Raw genomic sequence first — 9,461 nt, 5'->3', positions numbered from 1 at the left:
AAGAAGGCCTTCTTAAGTGAGCCACCAGGGAAGCCCCTTATCTAATAAAAGGGATTTCTCAGTGGGATCGCTATGTGCTCAGTCCCCGCCTATGGACACTATGTCATAGTGCCTCCTCCCCTCCCCAGCTGGGGGTCACCGTCTGCTAGTCTCAGTGCCTGGGGAGAGGGGGCACCCCAGCCTCTCCCATGGGGAAACCACAGACCTGAGAACCAACAAACCCATCGGCCCAGATGAATTCGCCTGCGACAATGTTGGTATGGCCGGTGGCCGACCCTGGGCACTGGCCCCACACCCATGCCCAAAAGCAGGGGAGCCCCCACTGGGTCAGCTTCTCCAGGGACCAGGCCGGGTGGACGCGGACAAACTCCAGGTTCTCTGAGTGCACTCACCTTTAATTATCCCCTCACACCCTGCAGTCACCGAGAGACACACGGAGGACCGAGGAGACCATGGACCCTGCCACCTGGCCCCAACTCGGCAGTCACCCACATTCAGTGGACGCGTGGACGGATGACAAGCCCCAAAGGACAGGGCTGAGAATAGCCTCTGCAACGCCCAGCTCCTCAACGTGCCAACGGACAGCCCCGAGGCGCTTCCGGTTCAGGCCGGTGACGTCACAGGATGCGAACGAGAAGCTGCCTTCGCAAGGCCCAGCTCCTCAGTGCGCCTTCCCTCAGCCCCGAGGCGGCTTCCGGTTCAGGCAGGTATCGTCGCAGGACGTGACTGAGACGCAGCCTCTGTGATGCCCAGCTCCTCACATGCGGCGTCCTTCAGCCCCAAGCAGCTTCCAGTTCAACCCGATGACGTCGCCAACAAACCCGTCAGCCCAGATGAATTCGCCTGCGACGGTGTTGGTACAGCAGGTGGCCGACCCCGGGCACTGGCCCCGCACCCATGCACAAAGGTAGGGGAGCCCCCACTGGGTCAGCTTCTCCAGGGACCAGGCCGGGTGGACGCGGACAAACTCCAGGTTCTCTGAGAGGTTGATGCCGGCCACCATCAGCCTGCCTGGGAAAAGAGAGGGGCTGCTGTTCATGGTGCTGGCTGTGGGGTCAGCCGCCCACGTGTGCGGCCACTAACCCACGGAGTCATGTGGCCAACCAAACCGTGTGGTCACCGACTCACATGGTCCCCCACCCATGGGGTCACTACCCCATGCAGTGATCCCTTCACTGGCCACCAACCCCCGTGGGCACCCACCCATGGGGTCACTAACCTGTGAGGGCATGCGCTCACCTGTCCACATGATGACCGACTCACACCGTCACCCGCCCAAGGGGTCACCCACTCCCCGGGTCAGCAACTCACATGGTAACCCACCCTGCACTCAGCAACTCAAACTGGTCACCTACCCACACAGTCACCCACCCATGCGGTCTCCAACCAACACGGTCTCCCGCCCATGTGACCAGTAACCCATGGGGTCACCCACCCATGTAGTCACCCACCCATGTGACCCCTAACCCATGGGGTCACCTGCCCATGCAGCCACAAAGCTGTGCCATCACTCACCCAGACTCTGGCCTCCACAGAGGTCAGAGATTCAGATATCCGACAGAGACCAAAGTTCAGACAGCAGGGGCTCACAGGGGTGTTGATTCATGAATTTCTCCTGTTACAGAGGGCAGGCGGGCTGGACAGTGACCCCAAAGATGTCCATGTCCTGGCCCTGTGTGGTGGACACAATAATGTCCACATGGATGTCCACATCCTGTCTACATCCTGACCCCCTGTGGTGGACACGGTAACGTCCCCAAGGATGTCCATGCTCTGGTCCCCATGTGCTGAACAGAATAACGTCCCCTAATACATCCTGTTCCATTTCTCCACTTGAACCCAAAGCCAGCCCCATGCGCTAGGACATGCATGTGGCCAGGTGTCCCGGTTTGAAGGCAGCACTCCCCTGGGTGGCTGCAGCTCTTCATGAGCTCCAGGTGGTGGACGAGGTCTCTGGGCTTCACCTGGTTCCCCCACCAGTAGGGGATACCGGGCCACAGTTCTGCATGCTGACTCATGGATGCCTCGTCCTTGTACGACAGGATGACCTGCTGGCCCTGGGACCACAGCTGGTGCAGAGTCAGCACCTCCTAGGGGGAGACTTACCCGGGTGCCTGTGAGACATGTGCACAGGGGTTATTGGGGTGCCTTGTGACACAATGTGTCAGTTATTGGGGGTGTCCGAGAAGCTACAGTGATGTGTGAATTATTAGGGTGTCTATGAGCAGTGATGGGCTGGTTATTGGGTTCTCTGTGAGAAGAGACAGTCATGGGTGGGTTATTGGCATGTCTGAGTAGAGACACTAGTGGGTCGATTACTAGGGTGTCTGAGTGGAGACAGTGATGGGTGGGTTATTGGGGTGTCTTGAGCAGTGATGGGTCGATTATTGGGGTGCCTGAGTGGAAACAGAGGTGGATGGATTATTGGGGTTTTTGATAGAAAATGGCAGGTGGATTACTGGGGCATCATGAGGCATGATTGATGGATTTTGGGGGTGTCCGAATAGAGACCAGGCAGGGTGGATTATTGGGGGTGCCTGTGACCAGTGATGGGCTGGTCACTGGGGTGTTTGAGTGGAGACAGTGGTGGGTGGATTACTGGGGTTCCATGAGCAGCATCACCTGGTGCCTGAATCAGTCTCACGCAGTGAGTGGATAGTCTGATTACAGTGAGGCCTAGTGCTCCCACCACCCCCGCTGCCAAGAGCATGGGGAGCCTGTGGCCCCTGCTCACACCCCATGGGACACAGCATGTCCCCAAAGATGTTCTTGATGCAGCCCATCAGGTACTCGTGCAGGTCCTCCATCACGCCCTTGAAGTTCCTGCATGCCAGGATAACCACCTCCTGGGGGTGGTTCTCCAGCCACTCTGAGATCTCTGTGAGCATGTCCTGGGTGGGGGTGGGGTGAAGGGCCTTGTAGTGAGAAACAGAGGGTCATGGGTGGGGAATTCCCCCAGCACAGCCACTCTACAGACAGGTTGGGGTGTCCTGACACACAAAGACATAAAGCATGGCGCCTGCTCCCAAGGGACCCAGCCTCTCTTGAGTGGCAGTGGGGAGCCGTGGCATTGCTCTGGTGTGCTGGTGTGTGTGTGTGTGTGTGTGTGTGTGTGTGTGTATGCACTCCAGTAGGTACAGGTGCACACACAGGTGTGCATGTGTTCAGGGTCTGTGTGTGCACAGATATGCATGTGTGTGTGCATGCACAGCAGCAGAGAGCAGTGCTTATAATATTGTGTGAAGTCTGTACTCCAGGGAGCGTATGAAGCCAGCAGGGTACATGCACACTGAGGCCCAGGACAGAACCTCCAGACCCCAAGGGTCTTTAGGTTCTGTGGTGGGGGCACTGGGGGCCGAGGCCAGAGTGAGACATTGAGTGACTTGGCCAGCAGCCGAGAGAATGGACTGGACACCCCAAAACTAGACACAGGAAAAGACGTGTCAGGGACCTGGTATAGCCAAATTCTGGGAGACACCCCAGAGGCCAGGGGTGCAGTTGTGAGTTTAGAAATGCACGTTGGTCGGGAATTCTGAGTGACTGATGCCAGAGGTCAGCCCTCTCATGCCTAGAGTGAACGTGTGTCTGTCCCATTAGAGGTCAGTGTCTTCTAATGGGAGTGGACCTGTGTTGTCCCCTTAGAGGTCAGCCTCTCCTGCCTGGAGTGACTGTGTGTCCATCTGAGTGGATGTGTGTCCGTCTGAGTGGATGTGTGTCCGTCCCCTTAGAGGTCAGCATCTTCTAACTGGAGTGGACCTGTGTTGTCCCCTTAGAGGTCAGTGTCTTCTTACTGGAGTAGACCTGTGTTGTCCCCTTAGAGGTCAGCCTCTCCTGCCTGGAGTGACCACATGTCCACCTGAGTGGACGTGTGCCCATCCCCTCAGAGGCCCTCCCCCTCCTGCCTGGACCAGACGTGGGTGTCCCTGGCTGGCGGATCCCCCGTCCGTACCCCTGCCCCCACCCCCACCTCCATGAGGGCCGTCATGTACACCATGTGGCCAGAGTGCAGATTCCTCTCAGTGCCTTCTTCCATGTGCGCCATCTGCAGGTCCTCACGCCAGCATCCTCTGTGTGCAGGTGCTTCACGATGCTCAGCACCTGCACACAGAGGTCGGTCATCTGTGCTGGGCACAGAGGGCAGCCCCCCACTCAGGGGCTGGGCAAGCACTGAGGACGCCCAACTGAGGGCCACGTCGGCCACTGTGAAATCAACTGTGTTGGTGCTGCTGGGGTTGAGGCACTGCTTCTGGGAACAGGGTCCCCAGGGTCACTGGTCATGTGGAGCACAGAGCCCAGGTCGAGATTGTGGTCTTGGGGGGGTGTTCCTGCAGAGTCCAGCCTCACGCTCCTTCAGGCAGTCCCTGGGTGGAAGCTCCCTGTGGGTTCAATGCCAAGGCTCCATGACACCCAAGCTGGACCCTTGGACATGAGGACACACTAGACCCACAGAGGTCTGTGCCCACCCCCACAAACAGCACTAGGAAAGGCAAGAAGGAATCAAGGGAAGAGAACGAAAGGACGAAACATCTGTCCACCACACAAATAAGACAGGAAAAAGCAAAAAATAACTTTAACGTACATTGAAAAGTGAAAGTTGCTCAGTTGTTTCCAACTCATTTCGATCCGGTGGACTGTAGCCCACCAGACCCCTCTGTCCATGGAATTCTCCAGGCAAGATTACCGGAGTGGGTTGCCTTTCCCTTCTCCAGATCTTCCCAACCCAGGATCAAACCCACATCACCCTCATTGCAAGCACATTCTTTACCAACTAGCCACCAGGGAAGCCCTAATATAAATTCGTAGCAGAAAATGTACTGTGTTCTCTACAAGGAGTCATAATGGAAAAAGAAAAAAACATAAGAATAAAACAGTGGGGAAGAAAATAATAGATTCTCTCTATCCAAAATAAAAGAAAAAGCAGAAAACTAATATTAACATAAACTAGTAGCAGAAAATGGTACTGTGTTCTCTATACAGAGTCATAATGGAAAAAGAAAAAGATATAAGGATAAAAAAATGGGAAAGGATGTCACAGCCCCCCTCCTCCCTGCAATCCAAATTAAAAGAAAAAACAAAGATTCATATGAGTATTGTCAGCTATTGTCAGGCACTTGCCATCCACCTCTACAAGGATTAAATGAAGTGCTGCTGCAGCCGCTGATCTTAAACACCCCCTGAAAGACCACCACTTGTGCCCCCCAACCCGCACACACCCAGGTCTCTTTGGGAGCCATACCACTTGAGACCATGGCACCGAGGTCCCCCAGTATGGAGGGGACCCTTCCCTGGAGGGACGCAGAAGAGAGGGACCCAGCACCAAGGGACCCTCCGAGCAGAGGGACCCCAGTCCTGCAGGACTCCCGGGCTCTGGTGGACCCCCTGCTGCTCACTCCCTCCTCTGGGTGTGAGCTCTTAAGGCCAAGCTTAGGCACCTGATGCAAGCAAGAATGTAGTTGTTCCCATTCCAGCCCTGGCTCTCTGCCAATCAGATCCCCTGAGGAGGATTCCAGCAACCAGGGACCTCCCAGGAGGAAGCAATCACACAGGTAAGAGCTGTGCTTGACAGCCTCTTGTCCTCTTGGGAGGACCAGCCCAGGAGCAGAAAAACCGGGAATATGAGTGCCCCTCAAGTGCGGGTACAGGAAGGCAGGGGCCATCTGTCCCGCCCAGGTGGGCCCCTGCTCCTGCGGGCACCTGAGCCCAGATGGGTTTTCTACCCCATCCTGCATCCACCCCCTGGGTAATGTGTGTGCCAGTGACAGGACCACTGTCAATTGGGTGCCCCCTCCCCACAGACAGGGCCCCCACCATTGACTCCTCTCCATCCTCCACAATGACTGCATCCCACCCCGGCTTCTCTGCACCCCATAAAACCCCCATCCACCCTGGAGAAGCACTACAGGGGAGGGGTGTGAGTGCGTGCGTGTGTTCTCAGTCACTTCAGTCATCTCGACTCTCTGTGACCCCATGGACTCTAGCCTTCCAGGCTCCTCTGTCCATGGGACTTCCCATGTGAGAATACTACAGTGGGGTGCCATTTTCTCCTCCATGGGATCTTCCCGATCCAGGGATCTAGCCCGGGTCCCATGCATTGCAGGCTGATTCTTTACCATCTGCACCACCAAGAAAGTCTTCCTGGAGGGGGTGCTGGGGTACAAATGTAAACCCACCTCAGAGGACATGGGAACTCAGCTGTTGCTTATCTGGGACCAGGAAGGAGCTCTAGTGTCAGCTCAGCTGCACAAAAGGTGGGACCCAGCCTCCCCCTTCCCCTCCCAGACGGTGATGCTGTTAGTCCATGGGTCCCCGTTCTGGCTTCAGGCTGGTTCCACAGTAAAGCTGTGTCCTTTCCTACCTTTCTGGGAGGCTCTCTGGGTGGGGAAGATCTCCTGGAGGAGGGCATGGAAACACACTCCAGTATTCTCGCCTGCAGAATCCCATGGACAGAGGAACCTGGCAGACTACATTCCATGGGGTCGCAATGAGTCAGACATGACTGAGCGACTAAACAGCAATTCTGCTTTACAGCAGGTTTGTTCTCAATCCCGTTTCCCCAAGAGGAATAAGGAAACCGCCCCCTGTGGGTGACACTAGCGGCTGGAGCTGAGTCCAGGGCCTGGGCGTGCCCGCAGACCCTCACCTGGGTGGTGGACCTCTTGAGCACCATGGGCAGGGTGACACATGGCAGCACTTTGCCCAGAGTCTGCAGCAGCCTCGACTCCTTGTGAGAGATGGGTGACTTCTTGTTCAGGCAGTAGGTCATCATGCTGTGGCTCCCTGCAGGCAAACCAGGTGGGGGACACATCACCCCCTGAGCCTGTCCTCTGTGCCCCCAAGCTGCCCTAAGGATGCACAGCTAAAGCGCCGTGGGGTATGGCGGAGTCCCGAAAGTCATATCCACTGAGTCCTGGGAACTGAATCTTGTCTCGAAATGGGGGTCTCTGCAGAAGTGAGAAAGTGAAAGTCAATTTATTTAAGGAATCCCATTTTGGGACAGGAAAGGCTTCAGATGGCTTTTGATTTTATGGTTTGTTGTTTCCCAGGTGGTGCTCGTGGCAAACAGCCCGCTTGCCAAAGCAGGAGGCGTAAAAGATGCAGGGGTGATCCCTGGGTTGGGAAGATCCCCTGGGAAGGGAATGAGAACCTACTCATTATTCTTGCCTGGAGAATCCCATGGACAGAGGGGCCTGGCGGGTACAGTCCATGGGGCTGCAAAGAGTCAGACAACTGAGTACAGACAGACCCTCTCTAGTTACAAGTACTTTGAAGTTATTCATAGTATTTTCAGGCTCTTTATGACGCCAATGTTGTGGTCACTGATGTGTGGTTTCACTTATTCTTTTCCCTTTTAAATCTGTGTGATCTGTTTCAGAGACAGTGTGGAGAGGTTCACACTTTAGCAGTCACCTGGGGACAATCCAGAAATCCTTCGCTTCTGTCTCTGAACATAGGTTTGGACTAGCTTTATTTCGTTCTCTTTTTTTCTTTTCTTATTTATTCTCAGGGTCAAGGGATGGGAAGGAGGATTTACAAGTTCATAATATAATTTGATTTGATGATGTTATGGAAGAGTAGATGGATGGGTGGATAGATAAGTGGATGGATGGATGAATGGATGGTGAGTGGGTGGATGGATCAATCAGTGGATGGGTGGATGCTGGATGGGTGGATTTATAGATGGATGGGTGGGTGGATGGGTGTGTGGTTAGATGGATGGATGAGTGGATGGATAGGTGAGTGGGTGGATGGACAGATAGGTGAGTGGATGGGTGGGTGTGTGGGTGGATGGATGGATGGGTGGGTCAGCAGCATGTGGTCCATGCACACAGTGGTGTATGAGTCACCATGAAAAGGAGTGAAGTTCTGACACAGGCTATATCGTGGATGGACCTTGAACACACGATGGTCAGTGAGAGAAGCAGACACAGAAGGACACATTTTACGTGTCCATTTATAAGAGATGTCCAGAACAGGCAAATTTACAAAGACAGAAGCAGATGAGTGGTGCCCGGGCTTGGGGGAGAGGCATCATGAGTTATTCTGTAAGGGGTACAGGAAGGAGAGTGGCCAGGGGCCCCTCTGTGGTCCTGAAGACTCGGAAAGCCTCCTCCTTGTGGGGCCCCCACAGCTTTCCCCACAGGAAGCACCCAGAAGGGCCGAGAGACTGGGTCCACGGTTCCCTGTCTGCTCCACACTCTCAAGGGAAGAGCCGTGTGGGGGCCCCTCCTCCCAGGCAGGGTGGGGTGGCTGGCATAGAACCCCACAGCTGTGGAGAGGGTGAGAAAGAGTCTAAAGCTGCCTTCCATAGAAAACAGCACTTCCTGTTTGTCCAACTGTCCATGTGTGCTCCCAGCGGGCAGTGCCCAGGGTCACAGAGCCAGGGCAGGGCCCAGTGTCTGCACGGCTAGAGGAGTGCCAGTGGAGAGTGGGGCACGTCTGCACCTTGAGGAGGTGAGCAGAGTGCTGTCTGGCAGGGACCCTCCCCTCCCAGGCCACGGTGTCTGGCTGGAGTCAGAGGTTCCTCATTTTAATTAGATAGTTCTGGTATCACTTATCCAGTTGTTTTGGGGGCGGGTGGACCCCTTAAACTTTGGGCCCTCCAGGCTCACGTGCAGAAGGTGCTGCACAAGCTCTGATGGAAAACGTGGGTGGAAAGGTGAGGGGTCCCCAGGAGTAGGACAGAGTGGCTGAGAAGACACAACCCCGCCCCCCAGGGAGGCCGGCATGTGTCCTGAAGGCAGGCTGTCAAGGGTTCCCGTACCTTCCGGGTTGAATGGGATAAAGTGGACAGACAAGGGAAGGTGCTGGTTTGTGTATGTGTGTGTGTGCAGTATGTGTGCATGTGTGTTTGGTGTGTGTGTGTGCATGCGTGTGTGTGTTCAGTGTGCCTGTGTGTGCCTGCATGTGTGCATGTTTGGCTCTGAGGCTTCCCACACTTGGACCCGTCTCGCAGCCGCATCCCTGCTGAGCCGAGCCTGCGGGGCCTCACCTGGGATGGAGAGGTGGTGCAGGGGCATGTCCCAGAGCTCAGAACTCAGCACCGACATCCAGTTGGCGTTCACCTTGGTGGCACAGGAAGGAGCCGGGCAAGCTCACCTGCCAGCCCATCGGAGGCCCAGCCTGGGCAATCTGGGGGAGGAAATGGGGTGTTGCATAATGAAAACAGGACATACAGAAGACCCGGTGCTGGCGGCGTGGAGGCGTGGCTCTAAGAAACTGGTACCTGTGGACTTCTCTCCAAGAGAAAGGAGGATGGGGTGGTGGAGAGGGGAGAAGTGCTCTAGAGACAGAGAAACAGACACAGAGAGAAATGGACAGAGACATGAAGAGAGACAGACAGTAGGGCGAGGAGGCAGAGCGACACAGAAGTTTAAGTGGGGGTTTGAGGAGGAGCAAGGGAGCGGGGAGACAGGGACCAACAGACAGACCCCAGCAGCTCAAGTCTGCTCTCCCTGAGGCTA

The 9,461-nt window shown here is 55.6% G+C and overlaps 1 pseudogene; it reads right to left on the bottom strand.

The window, feature by feature from the left end:
- Nucleotides 1-302: 302 nt before the first annotated feature.
- LOC133242129 (PI-PLC X domain-containing protein 1-like) lies at nt 303-9,108 on the bottom strand (annotated as a pseudogene).
- Between the last annotated feature and the right edge of the window lie 353 nt (nt 9,109-9,461).

The sequence above is a fragment of the Bos javanicus genome, chromosome X (assembly GCF_032452875.1).
Source record: "Bos javanicus breed banteng chromosome X, ARS-OSU_banteng_1.0, whole genome shotgun sequence".
In the NCBI taxonomy this organism is placed as follows: Eukaryota; Metazoa; Chordata; class Mammalia; order Artiodactyla; family Bovidae; genus Bos; species Bos javanicus.
Note: the sequence above shows the minus strand (reverse complement) of the source record. Positions and strands in the feature narration are given on the sequence as shown.